The sequence below is a fragment of the Cupressus sempervirens genome, chromosome 3 (genome assembly GCF_028749045.1).
Source record: "Cupressus sempervirens isolate cs-2001-9-10 chromosome 3, ASM2874904v1, whole genome shotgun sequence".
Taxonomy (NCBI): domain Eukaryota; kingdom Viridiplantae; phylum Streptophyta; class Pinopsida; order Cupressales; family Cupressaceae; genus Cupressus; species Cupressus sempervirens.
The window spans coordinates 87,086,251-87,106,611 of record NC_143120.1 but is presented as its reverse complement, the minus strand read 5'-3'; positions in this window follow the sequence as shown (position 1 = coordinate 87,106,611).

The window sequence follows — 20,361 nt, the reverse complement described above, 5'->3', positions numbered from 1 at the left end:
TGAGGGGTGCGAACAAGATCTCGAAAAGACAATACTGAAAAAAAGGGTATATGAAATGGTGAAATACACATTGAAGAGTGGGAGTGAGAGCTCTAGATGTGAATTGGTTGGAAAAGATATCAGTGTGGCTAATTTTGTTTCAGATTTCAAGGAAAATCTTTTTTGCAAGTATGCAAGACATAGTCATAGGTCTCAGTGGTTGGATTAACAATTTAGAACGTGTAAGGAGACTTTTCCCATTGGCACTATTATATCAATTATTGATTTTGCTGAGAACTACACATTGCAACCTCAAAATGAGACACAATCTCAGTATTACAACTCAATTCAGATTGCAATTTTTGTTCACATAACATATAGACATGCCCCTAATAGTGCGGAAGATAATCGAAAGATTATTAGAGAGTATCATTTTTTATGAGTGATGATAGATCTCACTCTCATGAGTTTGTGCAACATTGTTTTGAGAATTTTTTTGATTTCTTACATGAGCATGCAATTGCTATGGATAGACATATCATTTGGTCAGATAACTGTACAGGTCAATTCAAAAATGGTCGCATGTTTTATTGGTTGTGTAGGATGCACGTAGAGAGAGGGGTGCCTCATATTTGGAGTTTTTTTGAGTCTGGCCATGGAAAAGGGGAACATGATGGAGCAGGGGCATGTGTGAAGAGAGCTCTAGTTAAGGAGCAACTAAATTTTTCAACAACAAAGCTTCTTGATGCTCATAGCATTGTTGATTGGTGTAGTTTAGCATTATCACAGGGGGGACTATTGATTTAGTGGTATGCAGGTTCTTTTAGTTGGTTGAGGAAGGGTCCATAGGTGATAGATTAGATTGTGCTACAGTGAGAGACTCATAAAAAATGCATTCATTTTAGAGCTCTAATTCTAGTACATGGACCGTTTGGACACGACAACTAGCTTGTTTTTGTTGTACTTGTTTTTAGTGTGATTGGGATCACTGCGAGTCAAGTGAGTGGGTTGACACATGGGTTCCACATTATCTTACTCCATTTTCTATCATACCGTCTATCAAAAATGATGACATGGAAAGTTCACTTGAGCATAACCATCTATCAGATCTACTTCAGCCTGGATATGTCTTTGCATTGGTTGCACCACAGGGGAATGATTTGAAATCTGATTATTGGTTAGCACATTGTGTAAGAGGCAAACAAAAACTTGCACAACCAATCACAGATGATGATGGATTCACATATCCTACTGGTTCAGTGGTTGTTGCTGGAACATGGCTATGGACATACATGCTTAGAAGGAACAGAATTCCTACATTCAAAGACTATCAGAAGCACAAAGTAATTATCATATATTCGCATCTTATTATAGCAACAACTGTAAAGTTATTGAAGCATCAAAGAAGAACAAAAGTAAAAGAACTTTTTACTATTGCTAATGCTGATCATGAAGCCCTATTGGAGACCCTAAAATAGAGAGAGGACCCTATTGAAATACTCGACTAGGTATATATACTTCTTATGTTATTTTCTTCATAATGATTTAATAAATTGATGATTATCTTGTTTAATACAATAAGTTACTAATTTTTTTACGATATTGGAATGTAGGTACATCATGAAGAGTTGGAGGGGGGTGGTATTGGGGAGAATTTCTAAAATTTATGATGTATTATGACATAAAATGTGTACTTTTTTTGTATATGGTTTTTGTATTTTGGTAGGTTCTTTGTAAGGAATTATAAGAGGAAGATATTGAACAAGTTCTTGCAAATCATATTTGCATGTGATACAAGGCTATAAGGACAATTTTAAGAGCATTTATAACTATATGAAGGATAATTGCATGCAGATATCTTATTACAAATTTGGTTTTTTCCTTATTTGACATAAAGCTGACATTATGATTATTAAAACTATTTTTATCAAACTAATAAAATAAGAAAATTCTTGAAAGTATGGATGAACAATTAGAATACTTGATTTCTTCCATTTTACAACCAATCATAGCATTTGAAAGTATAAAGAGTCATAATATTGTATAATGTTTTGAAAGACTTTCATATTGAAAAGTTGTATGAAGCACATTTGGGATAAGCCATGAAATCCATGAAAGAAGATAGCATGTAGGATACGTAATTAAAGCCAATAATCAAGATAGCACATGCATAATGACATGATATGAAGTTGGATATGAAGGCTATGAGTGAATGAGAAAGTAAAATAGGGAATCTCATGGATAAGATAATTGTTTTCACCAAGGCACATTTTTTAATCTTCTTTTCTATTTTTTAATTTTTTTTTAGAAATAGGTCAACTATTTTCAAGTTAGATAGTATTCCTAAAGGAAAGATAAGTTATGATAAGCCAAGACCATAGATAAGTATGCTCAATTATGTTGATAGGGTGAAGCAAGTGAGATGATAGTAGGATAAGAGTTAATTCCTTGGGAGGATTGTATGAGTATGGATAGTAGGTAAGTGTAGCTTTGAAAACATTGCATAAGGGTAGGTGACAAAGTGGGGAAGATCAAAATTTACACACACCTTGGAGGGTTTCCGAATGATGGAGGAATCATGGAGGAAATGGATCAAGGTTTAGATGTATGAGCTGGTAGGACAATGTTAGAAGAAGATTGAGTGGAATATTTGTAAGCTTTTGAGAAAGATGTTTGGAAGAAAATGGAGTGGAAGCCTTTGGAATATTGAATGTAAACATATATTTATGTTCAATATTAAAGTCTTTCAAGAGAGACTTTGGAGAGCTAGAAGTAGAAAGTGTAGGAGAAGGTTTGAAGACTTTAGATTAGATGGATAAGGACCAAGGATAGAATTATGAAATGCAAAGGGATAATGACTAGGGATTTCAACATCTTTAGAGTGAGTAGCATGACCAAAGTCGTCAATAGACTCATGAGTACCTTTTATAGGAGAAAGACCTTTGATAGGAGTGTTTGAATCTTGTGCATAGTTTTGAAGTGGATATGGAGAAGTAGAACATGAGGGGACACTTTGATCTTGACATCTTTCTTTATATAGCATAGAAAGATCACATTTCCCATAAGTTTCAGTAAGCTCAATGGAGGTAGTGGAAATGGTATCCTCATCATATGTAGGAGGTGGGTAACACACAGGATATAGAAAGGTGAAATTTTGGATGAGATGAAAAGGTGTTTGATCTGGATCTTTATTTATATATTTTTCCTTTTGAGAGTCATCTTGATATGGAGCACCTTCTAAGGACAAGGGAAAATGTGAGGTGTGCATGATAGAATCTTAAAGCAATAATGCAAGATTAGCTAAAGTGGGCATAGTAATCATAGTATTGCATGAATGTTGAGGATCTTTAGTCTTAGTAGCATGGAAAAGGTTTGCAAACAAGTGAAGGTTAGCTTAATTTTCTTTTAGTTGTAGCCCTTGAGGGTATGCATGGTCTATATGGAAAGAATTAGGTTCTTTGTTTGCTGGAGGCATTTTCGAAAGCTTTGGCACTTTAGGAGGTTCATTAGTGTTATAAGAAGTGAAGGTTTCAAGGAAATCATCACTTGACATAGGTTCATCAGCATGATCTTGTGACACATGAGTCATTAGAGGTATCAACAATCCCATCATAAATGAGATATTTGATTTTATGTTTCAACACTATGGAATCTTTAGTTTTATGAAATTTTCTTCAATGGAAGTGGAAATAATGATAATTTCTCCACCATGGAGGTTTGATTTTGGGTTCATAAGGTCTAGAGTTGTCTAGTAATGTGATGAAGTGTTTGCAAGATGTTATCATGAGAATCTTCCAATGGAGTAAAAGTTCTCTGAAAAATTTCTCCATGAGAACTTTGTTGTTTCTTAAGTGAATAGAATGCATCCATGCCTTCATCACTATCTTGGTCAAAGATAGGTCCATAATGAAAGTCTGGCATAGGCTCAAAGGAGGTATCACTTGCTTGTTTTCTAAAGAGGTCTTTAGATCTAGAAGATGAAGATATTTGATGTCTTGGCATAGAATATGTATACCTTGAAGAAGATGACCCATGTGTATGTAAAGGTCTTAAGGGAGATTAATTTAAGAATGCAATATTCTCCTCTAACCTTTTCTCAAGTTTAGAATTGATTTCTATCATGTGCTTAGAGAGCTGAAGGTAAGAAAGATTATTTGTCTCTTCTAGCTCTTTGTATTGAACATATAGATCTTGAAACTCTTTAGTGGCATGGAGGATATCATGATCATCTAGATTTGGTTGAGGTTTGTTAGCACAAGCTTTGAATACCATAGTGGTAGATAGATAATAAAGCATGAAGGAGACTAGAGGAAGCTAATAAGGTGACACAAGATAAATTGATGTCCAAACTAGAGAGGTAGAGTGTTCACATGTCAAAGAGAGGTAGAAATGAATGAGTGACTTGTCAAACAAATTGTCCAAGCAGGTTACAACACTAGTGACTCAAGTCAAGAGCTATGAAAAAATCCCAAATAGCAATGTAGATAAAGAAAGAGAGATGACAAGTGAACAAATTTAAGTGTAGTCAATAGATCAAGGAAACCATTTAGTGAAAGAAATTCTTAGTATGCATATCATAGACCATGAAGTTAGAAAATACCAATAGCTCTAAGACCAAAGAGCCATTTTAAGCATGTTCAAGCACTAGAGACATAGAAAATCAAAGTCAATTTATGAAACTCCCCTTAGCAAAAAATGCAAACAAATATTTGCACTTGACGTTTTGACTTGGTTGAAAATTTTTGACAATAATTGATAATATTGCAAGCTTGATGTTCAAAAGAAATGGTTTTTCCAAGAAAGATAGTGACACATCGAGTAGTCTTCAAACAATCAAGCAAGGCACAAAGCAACCTTTCATGATACAAGTCAAAGGGGTCAACCTTTCTTGACAACTTTTCAAAATCTAACTCCTAATAGCTACAAGTCAATGCCATTAGCTCCGAGTGGGTGGGTGAACTATAGTGACACCCTTGTTCCAACCATGGAGACCCTCTATCATCCGTGGCCATCCCGTACTAAGGAGTCCCCAAGGTTCTCTAAGTGCATTTTGAGGTTGATCTTTTGAGGGTCATAACTCAGAGCTCGTGAGGGCTATCGATAAACTATCAAATAATACAAGATGCTAATGTTGAGGCCTAAAATAACCTATCTCATTTTTGAGATATCACATTCTATTTGGATTTGGCACATCGATCTCCCTCGATGCCAAAACTCGCAATGTGGCTCAGTTCATAGGTGCACCACAGCATAACTTTGAAACTGTTGATCTTGGCATTGAATCATTAGTGCCATTAGCTTTGGATGGGTAGGTGAACCCTAGTCACACCCTTTTTCTAGCCACGAAGACCATCCATCATTTGCGACCACCCCGTACCGAGGAGTCCCCAAGGTTCTCTAAGTTCATTTTGAGGTCAATCTTTCGAGGGTCATAACTCAGAGCTCGTGAAGGCTATTGATGAACTATCAAATGCTACAGGACGGTGATATTGAGGCCTAAAATAACCTATCTCATTTTTGAGAGATCACATTTCGTTTGGATTCAGCACAGCGATCTCACTCGATGCCAAAACTCATAGTGTGCCTCAGTTCATAGGTGCACCACATTGTAACTTTGAAACCACTGATCTTGGCATCAAATCGTCAATGCCATTAGCTCCAGATGGGCGGGTGAACCCTAGTCACACCCTTGTTCTAGCCATGAAGACCATCCATCATTTGCGGCCACCTCATACCGAGGAGTCTCCAAGGTGCTCTAAGTGCATTTTGAGGTCGATCCTTCGAGGGTCATAACTCAGAGCTCGTGAGGGCTATCAATAAACCGTTAGAGGAGACAAGTTTGTAAGGATGGAGTGGCTTAGTGTTTTTGCTAAAATAAGTTAGTGGGAAGGCTTTGTTAGAGGGTCTTGGCCAAACTAGTGGGGTGTTTACCCACTTTCTAATTTTAGAGACAGTTAGGTTTTGGAGGGAGATTAGGGGAGCTCTACTACAACTATCCTTACCCTAGCTTGGACCAAGGTTGGTATCTCAAACTTGCTTCTTTTCTATTTCTTTCTTTTAGCATGGTTAAGCAAATATGCAAGTGTGGAGTTTATCAATGGAGTATGCATTGCATTGCATTGTGGAGTAGCATTCATGTGAGTGCTTGAATGGTGTTCATTCCATGTAGATTAGTGTGACACCATTGTGAATCTTGTTGTATTGTGACTCATTGTCCATATCTTTCAATGTTCATGTTCCTTATGATTTTGAAAAGTCCCTTATGTTGCCCCATTGTGATGGAAGGAGATTGTATCATTGTTACCTAATGTATGTGTAGAGGAAATAATTGATAAGGTTGTATATGCATGTTTCATTTGGAGTTTATATTGTTATGAAAGCATTGGTATGAGTCATAGATTTTCTTTGACATCATTGGTAACATTTGAAAATGTGAAAGAAATTTTTCTCCTTGTGGTATTGTAAATGACTAGTTGATAATAACAATCCATAGATGTTATGTGATACCATTGATTGTATAAATTTAAAACTTAGTAGATTGCTTACAATCTTGTTGTGCACTCAATAATTTGGAAGGAAAATTTTATGTTCATATCACATGCATGGATAACATTGATTTTAGTTACCAAGCTTAATGCAATTCTAGCAAGGAAATCATCAAATTAATTTCATGATATGACAAGCTATGTTATATACAAACCTTATTTATATGCTTGCACCTAATCCTTGCATAAACAATTCATCTAAAAAATTTAAATTGACACACTCAATATGATGGTGTAGTAGGATGTGTTTAAATATAGATCGTGAATTATTATTGAGTTAAGTACTTTAATTGGCCCTTAGACTTACTAAGAGTTCCTTATTTTATGTGCTTACTAATTTGTACTATGAAACCACTTTGAATCTTAACATGCTTTGATAATAATAATATTGATGGTGAGAAAGTGATCTTATGGTGAATAATTAGATGTAATAATGTAAAAAGTAAATGTAATAGTATAGTAATTATAGTAATTAAAATAGTAAATGTAAAAGCATGGCAATGTAGCTAGATTAGTTAGTAGTTGATGAGCTAGATGGTTAGTAATTGTCTTTTGTTAGAGTGAGTTTAATTTATGTATTGAAATAGTAATTTTTGTGTTTAGGAAATTGTAGTGAGTGCTAGTTTGGTGAGGAAGAAATGTTGATAGAATGCACAAGGATGAGTAAATAGAGTAAAGAGGGAGAAAATGACTCAGTATTAGTCCAATCTTCGAGAGGACCTGTAACCAGTAAGATATGGATGCAAGCACATGATACACATTTGGCACATAAAACAAATTGTTTATTCCATAAGTTGTGTAACTAATGTGTTGAATGATGGATACTATCAATTTAAGTGGCCCCTTCTCCATCATGTAGACTTCGAAGCTACCTTTGGGGCATATCTTTTCTAATTTCCAATGGTTAGATCTGATATAGTGTGGTAGATAAGTGCACATTTTCTTATTTGACTAAGGGTGCTCATGTGATGAGTACTAAATCTAAATTCTCTAGATATGTGTGTTTAATCGATTAAGATGTACTACACTTCCACACCATATAGTAATTTTCACATTAATATATATTGTAATGATTAATGAATGTGTGTACATTGGTAATGAGGATAATAAGTAATTTTGATCCCCTTCCCTTACATGCTAGAATCACAACCTAGTCCATATGATACAACCGACAGACCCTAATAGAATATTAGTATCAGAGGCTTGTTAGGATATGAATTACCTCACTAATTTATGAGTGTTGTATCTTGAACTTGCTCATTTGATTTGTGACACTAACTTGAACTAGACTGTCATCCAATCTATTTGAAAACCACCTGTGACTAAAATGTTACAACCGGATGACACTATCCACATGAGTCTTGAACTCCTATTCAATGATAACCTTGTTTTACAATATGTAATTTCTTATGCGACTTCATAAGCTACAAAAAAAAAAAAAAATTGTTGTGTTTTTACTAGTAAAATTTAGGGCATGACACATGATCCACAATAAATTGAACAATACTAGATGCTAAATTAATATGTATATCATTGTGCACATAAATGAAAAAAATATACATCAAAATACATGTATCCATAGACAAAGTACTTAAATATATATCAAAATACATAGATCCATTTACAAAATGTGGCTGATCATGCCATTAGAATATGTATAATATCAATGTTTCTGTATACAATGTGGCATATGCCATCTCAAAATGTCTCATGATGCATCCTACAAAAACTATACTATCCTAGGGTGCTAGTGGATGATCAAAATGCAGCCTCTTCACTGCACTAGGTGGATCAGATTCCTCCTAGATAAACAAAAAAGGAAAACCCAAAGTTAGACTACTAAATTTATATAATTCTACGTATCTAACATTGAATAAATCAAATGCATAATGATCTTTTCTGTAATGGAAATTAATACTATCAAAACTTCATAATAAATACCTCTCTTGTCGACCTCCTGTGCCGATCAGGAGTCCTCTCGTATGCCCTCGTCAATGCTGGTACCTCTCTGATTGTGGGTTGTATATGTTCAAATACCTTTGTCAGATGAATCTATAATTTAAACTATAACATTATAATTCATAGCATGATAAATTTATAAAATATTTAATCATGAATTCAAACTACAACTTACTATTGTAGGCTCCTCCTTAGGAGTGAGTGTCTGCATCATCAAATCTACATAATTGTCCCATTAGACCTCATGTGCACTAGGAGTCTCCTATGAGATACAAAATAGTAGTTGTTAATATCACAGAAATTAGTTTTGAATTTATTTATGAAGATAAGTGATGCAGGAGCATCCCATGCTCATCAGGGGAGCATTGAAGATCCAAGGCATTACAGAGGTCATGGAGCATCTCTTGAAGTCAATTGGGCAATCCTTGCACCAATTATGGCTCATGGAAGCATACAAAGTTATAATGTTATGTGGAAAAAAGTTGTAACTGGGCATGAGATAGGATTTTACAATTTCACATGGTAGATGAGTCATTTGGTAGGTTCATGTAGGTTTTCATGATCATATCTTGTCATTAGGCAAGTCAAAACGTTCAATAAGCCCATTAAAAGCATAGTTTAATAGTTAGAAATTTGAATAGTAACGGTTATGTGTTTTTTGGAGGGAAACTCCATAATTTAAATTTTATGAAGAGTTAAAAAATGAAACTGATTGGAGGTGGTTGAGGGGATTACTAACCATCCCTTGAAACTTATAAATTGTGATTGTACGGCCTGGAGGGTCAGATTTGTACGGACTGTCTCAGAAAATTGAATGAAAGTGCTTGGTTTTCAAGAGCAACTTGAAGAATCCTTTTTTTTGTAAGTGATTTATGGTATTAGAATGAGTGGTAATATCACCTTATATGTGTAAATGCATGGTGAATTCTGAAGGAGAAGTTTTAGAATTGAGTTTTGGGGTTTGAACAAGCAGGCCCTAGTTTTTAAGCCATTTTAAGGAGGGTTTTGAAGTTTTGGGTGTTTAGGAGTGTGACAAAGACCTATAATCTTGAAAATCCTTTGATTTATATCATTAATAGAGACTAAAGAAAAGGATTAAGTCAGATTGCAAGTTTTAAGGGTACTTGCTTTGTAAAAGTGGTCTAATTAGGCCTAATTCTAAGACAAACTGCCTTGTTCCATACAATCTTTCCGAAGGAGTGATATATGATTTTTGGATATGTTTTAAAAATCAAAAAATTGTATATGAAAAGCTAGTTTATTTTCTTGGTGTTTTGGAAAGTTTGGAAGAAAAATTAAGAAAATATGGTCTGCTGATCCAAAGAAGAGAATAGCCTAGTAAAGGGAAAAACTGGTCTCTTTTGTATCTACTAAATATTTGTGGGTTTGAAAACCTTAGAAACATGTTGGTTGAAGTTTTTAAAGGTGTGTAGAGGTGGAGGGAACACTTGGTGAATGTAAATCCAAGTTTGGAGTCTTTGGTGGCATTGTCTGCATTTGGGAACACCATTGAAACATAGGGGTTGGCTCCATATTGTGCTTGAATTTGCAAGTTTGTGGTTATATCCTCCATCCTCTGCATCAAATGGTATCAGAGCATCAACAAGGTCTTTTGGGAGTAGATAAGTTGTAGGTTTCGTCATCATAGGAGTCTTTGTCATCCTTAGTGTGTTGGTCCCTTTGTTGAAGCCTTGGCATGTCTAATTCCTCCTTGTGTGTCCCAGAGTTGAAAGGTACATAAGTGGTGTCCAAAGATTTCTTGGTGAGGAAACAAAGAGAATCAATGAGTTGGCCCTTGGGAAGGAAGAAAATTTGTTGTGAAAATGCCTCCTAAAAATCAAATGGCTAGAGAACTTGAAGAATTGAGAGAAGAGTTGGCAAGAGAGAAAAGAGAGAGGAGAGAACTTGAAGCATCTAGAGTGAGGGAAAAAAGACAGATGAGAAGAGAGAGGCTGAAGCTTATTGCAAGGATAGAATCCTTAGAAAAGGAAAGGCAAGAACTTAGAGGAGAAGAGGTTAGAGGAAGAAATCATGGAGAGAACCATGAAGAAGAAGAGGTTGGTAATGCAAGGCAAGAGCATGAGACAATAGATGATCCTAAAGAAAGGAGATTTATGAGAATCATTAAGGTAGTAAAAGGTAATGGTGGGAAGAACCATATTGATTTGCTAATATACTAGGGTAAAATGGATAGTGAAGAAGTGCTAGGGTGGATAGAGGCCCTTGAGAACTACTTTGATCTTGAAGACATAGAGGCAGATAAGAAGGTAAAAGTAGCAAACACAAGACTGAGAGGAACAACACTCACTTGGTGGACTAGTGCTCAGAATGAGAGAGATGAAAGGTGGTGCAGGGCACCTAACCTAGGTGGCAGGGAGGAACAAGTATCTATGTTGCCAGACACCTTGCCACTCCATGAAAGCGAGGATTCAAGTAGATTAGGAAGTTGGAATAAAGGTTTGGTCCATATTTTACAAGTTGGTCTTTGTTTTGTAATAAAGGCACATGTAAGGCCCATAAGAATTTTGGTGTGGTTATAAACCAAGTGACTCCATGGGACCAAAAGGCCTTAGAATAGGGTATTTAGAGTCTAAACAGTATTAGCAAAAAGTGGTTGTTTGCTTGTTTTATGGTTGGGAACACCTATATGGTTGTTCCAATAGTCATGTAGACCTTTATATATGTCATATGTGATATTAGTTGAAAGGGGGAGATCAAAGTGTACGGTTGTTTGGAGAAAAAAAAAATAAAAACTTCAATTTTTTGGAAATTTACTGGTAATCGCTCGGCTGTTACACTGGTACGGATCTGTATGAAACTTTTATGATTGCTAAGTGTATAAAATAGTTGCAAGGGTGAGTTAGTAAACTTTTGGTTTTGGTTTGACTCAAAAAGGAGTTGGGGTTTAAAAGTTATCTGCATTTTAGTAGAAGGTGGTCTGAAAAGCCTTGTTTCCTAGACCCTTCCACAAATGCATCCCTCACTTGCATTCCCACCAGTGGCACCCTCTAAAAATGAGGGTTATGCAAGTTAGGAGACTAGGAAACATAATGCCAGAGGTTGGAGGCCTGGAGAGAAGGGAAACTATTTTTCCAAGTCAGCCCTAGGTCAAGCAAGCCCATGTGCTTGACCGACTTTTGTAAGGTAATTGGTGATAGTCATGGTTATAGGCACTTCTGATCAGTTTGAGTTCTGGAGTTGGATGCATTGATTGTGTTAGAGATTTCCTTAAGTGTTTTGGGTCTTGGGAACCCACCTTGCCCATTCTTCCTTGAAGCCCTAGCCTAACATGATCAACTAGGCCTAGGTACCAAGAAGCAGTTTGGAGGGTGCTGGAGCAAGATCAGCCCAAAAGATTTTGGATTCTTAGTAGGTTCCAAGAAGGGTGTTTAGAACTATGGAGAAGTCCCTATGCTGTTAAGGAATACTGGGAGAAAACTGCAAAGAAGCTAATTGGAAGGCTACAAGGTTTGTAGGCCTAGAAGTGCAAAGGTGTGTTGAGATTTTGGTGGAACCAAACAAATTGATGATTTTGGGTTGGAACAGTATGTCCATGATTGTCTCCATTTCTGGTGATAGTTGGTGAGGCTTTTGAAGTGGGATTGCCTTGTTTGGCTTGGAGGTTGAGTATACCCAGAGTGGGTAAGAGGACTTGTGAGAAGTCCTAGAATCCTAAGTTGGATTGTGACAGCCATTTATTGGCTTGTGGAAGGTAGTTGCTGCAGACTCTGCATCAAAAGGGGATTGAATAAGATTTTAGATTGGGAGAGAATGAAGACTATGGTGAGAAATCAATTCTTGCCATCTGATTTAGCAATCCAAATAAAGATAAGAAGGAACAATTTGAAATAGAGGGATATGGATGTCATGTCCTATACTGAGCAATTCCATACCCTGAGTATTAGGGGAGGACTGGAAGATGAAGATGAGAAGGTGGCTAGATACATTAATGGCCTCAAGTACAATATTCAAGATGAAATAGGATTGAATGTACCAAGGACACTTGGAGAATGCTTTCAGTTGGCAATCCGAGCAGAGGAGAAGTTAAAAAGAAAGAATGAGAGGCAAGAAAATCAGAGAGGAGGTGGAACAATGAGAGGAAGAGGTGTAAGAAGTTAGTTTGAAACTTCAAACAATCAAGACAAAGATAAAGGAAAAGAGATTACATCTGAGACAAGAGGAAGTTTCAGGGGATGAAGATTTGGAAGTGGAAGAGGTAATAGTGTTTTCACAGGTAAATGCTTCACATGTGGAGGAGTAGGCAATCAATCCTACAAGTGCCCTGAGAAAGGTGTGGATTTTAGAAAGGAGGAGAGGAGAGTCACCTTGACCCAAGGAGAAGAGGAAGAAAAGAAGTATAATAATGCAAACCTTGAACTTGAAGGAGAATCTTTGATGGTGAGAAGAGGACCACAAATGTAGTAGCAAAAGGAGACCAGACCATCCATTTTCAGGACAAATTGCATGAGCCATGGTAAGATTTGTAAGAATATAATAGACTCTGGTTCCTTTGATGATTTAGTGTCTTATGAAATGGTAAATAAACTAGGATTGAAGAAGTATCCTATTGATAGACCATGTAGGGCATCTTCGATCAGTGATGCAAAAAATATTGTTGTAAGGGAGCAAGAAATAGTGGATTTCTCTATAGGAGAATATAAAGATCAAGTTATATGTGATGTCATTCTAATGACATGCTGCCATGTAATCCTTGGAAGGCCTTGGCAAGCCTCAAGGAACACTATTCATTTTGGCTCATCAAATTTTTATATAGTACACAAAGATGGTGTGAAGTTTAAGCTAAATCCTTTCACTGGTCATGATGAGGAAAGAGTTATTTTTTTTAGCAAGAAAGAGTTTGTGGACTTGCAGGAGCAGAGGGAGAGTAAACATGATATGATAGATCTGCCACTGAAGCCATCTCTTTTGGTTATGAAGGATGAGATAGTTCAAGACAAAAATTAGAATTTTTCTTACAAGCAGATAGTGACAACAAAAGGAGTGATGATAGGAATAGTATGGTGTCCTTTGGTGATGATAGTGAACAAAGAAGTGAACATATCCATGGAGGATAAGAGACAGGGTCAGCATGACCTTAGACAACAAGTTATTCAGCCTTTGTCAAGGATAAAACATGACTATTCACAATCTGGAGGCAGTAAGGTTACCATGACTGGTAACAAGGATCCAATGCTTTTCATTTCTAATGATTTGTATGCAGGTGTGCAGGGTAATACATTGCAGGTGCAAAGTTGTAAACATCCAACTAGAAGGATGGGAGGAAAGAAGATAGTACCCCTTAACTCTTGGGAAAAGAGTTTCTTTGAAGGTGGGGTGTTTGGTGTAGGGGCACCTATTAAATCATCTAAGAGAGCCTTGGTACCAAATGAAGATAGAGGATCAAAGACATCATTGATTGTTAATTGGGATATATTAAAACCAATAATGGAATTATGTAATAAACAATGTACTTTGAAAGACAAAAGTCATAAAAGTCCTAGTAAGGACCTAAGGGCAACATGATGTAAAATGGCCAAAAGAGCCATATGGGCTAGTCTTAGGATAGTTTCATACTTAGTTGCATTTAATAAATCCATATGACCAATTTTGAGTCAATGGAATAGTTTAGAAAGTTAGGGAATGCATAAAAACTATAGTTTGAAATTTGAATTTCAAATTCAAATGGTCATATTAGTTTTGGAGGGAAAGTAGTAATTTGGTATTTGTTTGATTAAATAAACCTTTGTAACCAACTTGGTTGGTTGGACAGGTGCATATAAGCCTATTTAAGTTGTAATGAATATATGCAAGACATGAATCATTATTGGTATGGAAAAAATCATAGAAATTGTATAGAACAACAATCATACTTTCCTCTGCATCAATAAGAAAAATAAAAAATAAATGATACTTATACATACAATGGGGCTCTCTATGCGAATGGAAATCCTTGATGATCTAGGACACCAAATCTGTACAGGCTCATTTCCAGTAGCCACACCTTATATACAATAAAGAATGTAATTAAATGAGATTACCAAAAACATTTTACAAGAATGCATCGATATTTAATCAATTAGAAAACATCTAATTACCTTTCCTTTGTCAGTGCATGTTGGCTCACCCCCCGCACTTTGTCCCCCCAGGGTAGGTGGTATCTGCAAGATAAAAGAAATATTAGCAACCATATATGCTACAATATCAAATAGAAAAAAAAATGTAAACACAACATAATGTACTGTAGATGTCTCAAGGCCAAATGAAATGGCCGAGAGTGTAGCATCGTCTATCTGTCTGAGCTCCTCCTCGGTCATCAACTAAACATGAATGAAGATCACATACATGTAAAAGTTAGTATGGCTTAAAAATTAAAATTACTCTATTATAAAAATTAACTTTAAATCGCATATGTCATAACAAAAAAATGTGTACATGTATTGACACCAAAGGAGTCCATGCCTCTGCATTCCCCTCCTCTCTCGCATCAGGATCTGTAGCCTCTGCATGTGTGTCTAGTGTATCCTCGTCTAATACAAAATGATACTCAGGAAGATAACCTATGGGACCCAAGAAAATATTCTTGCATGTAATGCAAGTGTGAGGCACACAAATGTGTGATGAGCTAGCTGATGATGAACTAGCACCAACATCATCAACATGAGGAGGCAGGACTGACCTAGCCTAAGATACCATTAGGTTACTCAGCCTATAAATGGCTCTGATGGTCTGAGAGCTAGCCTCTACCATAATATCTAGATGCTACACTTGAGGAGGGGGGAGATATCAGGGGGGAGGGACAAAAGTGCCAAGTTTCTGTTGCTGGGAAGAGGGTCTATCTTGAGGATCTCCTAGTCCTAAGCCCATGTTGGGCTTTATGCTCCAATAGTTTACTTTAAGTTTCAACACAAATTTTGCATATAATTTTCTAAGGAAATAAAATGGTATGTCTAAATTTCCATGTGGAGGGATATCAAAGACCATCCACCAATGATCCCAAAAATTTGCATGTATGGCATCATTTGTGCACCATTTAGTCGATAGTTTGGTTTTTTTTGGGTCAACTGGTATACCCATTTTTGGGTTAGCAAAAAGGCTAGCCAAATCGTCTTTGGTTATGTTGAGGGCCACAACCTCATCATAGTCCAAACCATCATCAAACATATGGTGCATTTCATCATGCCAACAAAGAGTGACATTTTGTTGGTTCGTAAGGGTTTCAATGTTATCCACTATGGTGTTTAACGTGGATAACATAGGAGCCAGTGCAGGTACATTATTATATGTTCTATGCAAACCTCTCAACTCGGTGAGATTTTCATTTATCAAATCCTCGATTCAAGGAGGGTTTTGAGGAGGTAGAGGATCATTTGGTGGATGGTTTTGTGGGGATACTGGATCATTTGGTGGTGGGTTATGAGGAATATTATTCCCTGCCTCAGTGTCATCATTTTGATCAGCCATTCCTATTGAATTGCAAAACGTAATATATATTTAAATAAAATCTAAATTTTAACTATTTTTGTCAAAAAAACCCTACATTCAACTAAAACAAATAAAATTATCCTAACATTTATTAAATTTAGGTTAAAAATGAGTTGGGGGAAAAAGAAAACATACCCGAATATCTGATATCCAATCTCGTATCTGATATCTGATCCACAGTGGTAATACTGGCCACATATTCACGTAAAATGAGGGCCTGTGGATTTGTGATTTTATTTATCCAATGCAACAGGTATCGGATATCCAATACTATATCGGATATCCGATATGTCCCAAAAACATAACATATAATATATATTACATTATGTTACATTTTATATATATTTTTATTATATTTTATATATATTATATCAATTTACTATATATTATAATATAAATTATTATATATTATATAATAATATTATTATAATATTATATTATTATAATTTATAATATATTATACTTTTTTATTATATATTATATTATAAGATATTACTTTTTATTATTCTATTACATCTTATATATATATAATATTACATTACTATATATTATAATATATTAAATATTATATTATATTATTATAATATAATACATTATAATATTATTATTATAGTATAATATTATATGATTATAATATAATAATAATATTATTATTATATTATAGTATAATATTATACGATTACAATATAATAATAATATTATTATTATATTATAGTATAATATTATACGATTATAATATAATAATAATATTATTATTATATTATAGTATAATAATTATAATATTATTATTATTATTATTTAATATAATATTATTATTATTTAATAATAATATCATGTAGTAAATATTAATATTAAATAATATATCATCCTATTATATGATAATAATAATAATTATTATAATAATATTAAATAATAATAATAGTGGCATAATAATAGTTTCCATGTAAGATATCCAATGTCAAATCAGATATCTGATATTGTATTAGATATCCGATAAGGCTCGGCCTTACCTTCCAGGTTTGGTTCCTGGATAGGTGAAAAAAAGTTAGAGCGGATTTTGAAGTGCTTTTAGGCATCTTCAAACTCTTTTTTTTCCACATCGCCACTTTTTGGCACAACATGATCCTACACATACCCTTATGGCACTTCCATAACAAAGCCAATATCTCTTGTGGGAAACCACTTGGTGTGAGGTGAAGGAGCATAAAGCATGGGCTAATTTTTTGAGCAATAAACCATGATTTTTAGGTAGATATTTCTTGATGTGTTCTCAAATGTGCTAGACTTGTTGAAATCTTTGGAACATACACATGATGATAGTTCTAGGGCTTTCTTTTAAGACCTCACATATGCTTGTATCATGCAAGGTTGCTTTGTCCCTTGCTTGATTGTTTGAAGACTACTCCATATGTCACTATCTTGCTTGGAAAGAAATTTCTTTTGAACATCAAACTTGCTATGGTATCAACTATTGTCAAACTTTGTCAACCATGTCAAAGCATCAAGTCTTACCATTTTTCTTGTGTTTCTTGCGAAGGGGAGTCTCATCATTTGATTTTTATTTTCTATGCCTCTAGTGCTTGAACATGCTTAAAGTGGCTTTTTGGTCTTAGTGCTCTTGGTCTTTCTATCTTCATGGTCTATGTCCTCTTGCTAGTTATTGTTTTTTTGAAATGGTTACCTTGATTTCTTGACTACACTCTTAGGTTGGGAAAGTTGTTCACTTGTCACCCTGCTTGCTCTATCTACTTGGCTATTTGGCTTCTTTCCTAGATCTTGACTTGAGTCACTAGTGTTGTAAGTATCTTGGACACTTTCTTGATAAATCACTTTACTCTATCTTTACTATTTTGGAAAGTGAACACTCTACCTCTTTAGTTTGGACATCAAGTTATCTTGTGTCACCTTATTAGCTTCCTCCAGTCTCCTTCATTCTTGATTATCTATCTATCACTATGGAATTCAAACTTGGTGCTACCAAACCTCAACCAAATCTAGATGACCATGATATCCTCCATGTCACTAAAGAGTTTCAAGATCTATACACTCAATACAAAGAACTAGAAGAGACAATGATCTTTCTTACCTTCATCTCTCTAAGTATATGAGAGAAATGAAGTCTAAACATGAGAAAAGATTAGAGGAGAAGATTTAATTATTAAATGAATCTCCCTTAATACCTTTACATACACATGGTTCATCTTCTTCAAGGTCTACATATTCTACTCCCAGAGATCAAATGTCTTCATCTTCTAGATCTAAATAACTCCTTAGAGAGAAAGATAGTGATACCTCCTTTGAGCATATTCCAAGCTATCATGATGGAACTATATTTGATTGATGCATACCATTCACTTGAGAAAGAACAAAAGGACTCTAGACATACTTTTGATAGAACGTTTGCTCCCTTGGAAGATTCTTATGATGACAATTTGCAAACACTTCTTGGCACCCAAGCTCATCACATTACCTAAGTCTAGCTCATATGGAAACCCTCTCTTGGATATCTATTATGCTTATCATTGGCATAATGAGCATAGTACTTCAAATTGCATTGAGCTGAAACATAAAATCCAAGATCTTATTGATAATGGGATTCTTGACACTTCTAATGACTCAGGTGATGAGGATACTTTTCTTGAGAAAGATCATATTAGTGATCCTATATCTAGTGATGGTTTCCTTGATACCTCCACTTCTTCCAACACTCATGCACCTCCCAATAGTTCAAATCTTTCCAACATGCCTCTATCAAATAAAGAACCTAATGCTTTTCACATACACTATGCCTATCCTCAAGGGCTACCTCTAAAAGAAACTCAAGCTAACAACCTTCACTTGGCTGCAAACCTTTTCCATGCTATTAAGCCTAAAGATCCAAGCACTACTCCATTCACTCTTCATTTTTCATTTTCCTTAGAAGTGTCTCCATGTCAAGAGAAATCTCAAAAAGAAAAAACTATAAATGTCAAGAAAGATCAAGATCAAGCACCCTTTAATCTCCTTCAAAATTTCACCCCTATGTATCCTATTTCTTTTCTATCCCCCAAGTATAATGAAGAGACCACTTCCATTATCTCCCTTGAGCTTACTGAAAATTTTGAGGAAATTTCTCTTCCTATGCTATCCAAAGCTACTTGTCAAGATCAAAGCATCCCCTTATGTTCTACTTCTCCATATCCACTTGAAAATTATGCTCAAGCTTCAAGTGCTTCTATTAAAAATGTTGTTCCTATCAAAGCTACTCAGGAGTCTATTGATGGCTTTGACCATGTTTCTCACTCTAAAGATGTTGATATCCCTTTCCACTATCCATTTGAATCTCCTAAGTCTACCCTTGTTCCTCATCCATCAAAGCTAAAGCCTTCAAACCTTCCATCTATATTGGAACCTTATGTTCCCTCATCTCCTACATTTTCCACTTCTAGGTCTCCCATCATACCTAAAGATCAACAAAGGCACTCATCCTTGATGACTTTTCACCCATCTATCCATCTAAACTGGTCATATTAACCTTATTAATCCACTAATCCCAACTCTTTTGTAAGAAAGAATAAACATATGAATCCATTGAAAAATGAAGATCTCTATGTCCCATCTAATCGACATGTGAATGCAAAGAAGAAATTTAAGAGACTACAAAGGTCCACTATTAAGAGAGCTAAATCAAAGCAAATGTGGGTTCCTAAATCCATCATTGAAGGAATGCACTCTCAAGCATCCAAAGAACAAGAAAAATCTAAAGCTATATGTATTTCCAAATCTCTTTTGAAAGACTTGAATACTAATAATACTTCAAAGTTGACATTCAAGCTTCCAAAGGGTTCCATTCCATCTTCTTCCAAACATCTTCATAAAAAGCTTCCAAAGCCTTCCACTCCATCTTCTTCCAAAATTTCTTTGCTACATCAAACATCTAAACCTTAAAAATACTTCCTCCATGATTCATACATCATTCTGATACCCTTCAAGGTGTGTGTCAATGTTGATCTTGCCCAATATTTCAGCTACCCTCATGAAATCCTCTAAAGCCTACACTTACTTTCTATACATAAAATCTTATCCTCCATATGCTCTTTCCTACTACCATCTCTCTTCCTTCATCCTATCAGCATCTTTGAGCATACGTTATCCATGGTCTTGGCTTATCATGACTTATTCTTCCTATAGGAGCACTATCTAAATTGACAAAGCTTGAGATCTTTCTAAAAATTTTAAAAAAAAAAAGAAAAAAAATGAAAATGTGCCTTGGTGAAAACCACTTCATGTGGCACTCTGGTAGCAAAAGTAAAGAGAAATAAATTCATCCTATGGTGAAAACCACTTCTTATGGCACCTTGGATAAGTACCATGATGAAAACCTAGTAAATAGGCATCATGCATAATTCTTCCATCA